Source organism: Eurytemora carolleeae, unplaced genomic scaffold (assembly GCF_000591075.1).
Source record: "Eurytemora carolleeae unplaced genomic scaffold, Eaff_2.0 scaffold647, whole genome shotgun sequence".
Lineage (NCBI taxonomy): Eukaryota > Metazoa > Arthropoda > Copepoda > Calanoida > Temoridae > Eurytemora > Eurytemora carolleeae.
The window spans coordinates 11,146-13,215 of record NW_019397569.1 but is presented as its reverse complement, the minus strand read 5'-3'; positions in this window follow the sequence as shown (position 1 = coordinate 13,215).

The window sequence follows — 2,070 nt, the reverse complement described above, 5'->3', positions numbered from 1 at the left end:
AAGATTTTAACCCTGTGTTTAAATTTTAACTCGTCGATTTCGGCGAGTTAAATATTTAACCACAGGGTTAAATATTTAACCTCACGGTTAAAGTTCAGGTTTAAATTAAGTCAGAAGTGGCATTTAACCATGAACTTAAAATTTAAGTCAAAACTTTTCGTTCTTTAGTTTTGGACTTTGGTTATTTTAAAGTGTGGTTCTCTACAAAAGCCACTGACGCATCTTACTGCGCACAACACTAAACTAGTGAGGTAGGTCAAATAGGCTTGTAAGGCGTAGTACAGTAAAAATTCTGGCCATTTACGTTAACACCGCGCCGGCAAAGGATAGGTAAGGGTTGGGCCGTTGCTTGCCCTACATCACTAAGGCAGTGCAAGGGGTGGGTCCGGTTCGAATTCAAATTGACCCTAGTCCACCATGACTGCAGGAAAAAATATAGGAATTATAAAAATTAAACATTTTTAACTTTAAACAACTACAACATCTTCCATATTATTGATCAAATAAAGGGTTTAAAGGTATCGTTGTGAACCTAGCATTGCCATCTTTACATAGTTAGTCACTTGAAATTACGCTGACAGTCCCTTGAAGCCATGAGGAAAAAATTCAAAATATGTTTAAATTTTGTCTGGTTGTATAAATGTGACATAATCTTTAGAATGTGAATATGTCAAGACAGTAATATAGGAACGTTCATCATTCAATATTCAATCCTTTAACACACACTGGACCAAACACACTTAAACATTTTTCTATCTGAACTTTCCCAGTTTAGCAACCTAGCGTGATCATATTTAAAACAAATTCTTTTCACAAACTCTGATTTTCAAGCCTTATATTTTTGCAACCTAATGTCGACGATCTTTGATATTTCAAACTTTGAATTCTGTTAGATCAAATAATCTAAGTATGAAATATTCTAGGTATACCCCATTAGGTTTCAAAGACAAAGGGATCAAAATATTTTTGTTTGTGACAAAAACTCCGTTTACTAATAAAACAAGCAAAAAATTACATATTAAAATGGGAATATTAAAAATGGTAAATTATTCCACGCACCTCTGCCCCTTTAGTAAAAGTAAATTCAACCTACATGAAGCATAAAGTCTGCAGACCGCGTCAACCTTGTTGCACCGGCTAGTTCTGTCCATAGAGCTAGGTACAGTACAAAATGGGAACTGCCCGTTATTGGGAACACTTACTATAAAATATTTCTCACAAATCTAAGATTTAGACTTCGTAAAAGCATTTGATGTTAAAGATTTAGATATGAATTTAGTATTTTATTTATTTGAAACTGTTTTCATGTTTATATAATGGTTTGTGAGTGAGGAAATATGGATTTATGCATTGAAGATACGGATTTCAATAAACATCAAATCTTAAACTTGAAGGGTGAGGTGGGTTTTTACCTTTTAAAGAGTTATTACTGAATTTTAATGAATTTAATGAACTATCTACCCCCGGTTCAAATCTTGAATCAATGATTTAAAGTTAAAGAATCATGAACATTTGAATCGGGGGTAGGTAGTTAAGCGACCTCCCCATGAATCATGAAATGCAGTCCATGGATAATGGATATTCTTTTATAGGAACCTATATTAGGGAAAACTTAAACTGAAGGATTACACACATTATTCTGAAATTTAGAAGTTTCTACTATGGATATCAAGATCAAGTCTTGTAGTTCACCCCTACTTTACACAAAACTGTTGATCTCTAGTTAATTAGTAAGCTTTAAAGGGACTGTGAGTAGGGTTTCCACTCGCAAAACGTTTGCGCAATTTTTGCTGAACGAAACGCAAAATATTTCTTTCTTTGCGCATCAGTTTTACGCGAAAAAACAACAATTTGCGCAATCATTCGCAAAAGTCATTTCGCGCAAAATTGCCCTATTCCGCTTTTGCAAAACTCAAGTTTTGCGCAATTCCGCAACTAGAGTTTTGCGCAATTCCGCAATTTCGTAAAAATCAAACGGTTGGTGACGGTGTGTGTTTCTTAGAATTCAATTCTGGAAAAATCTTGTTTTGGAATGTCTTCCTATTGGTCACTTTTACATAATTGACCAAT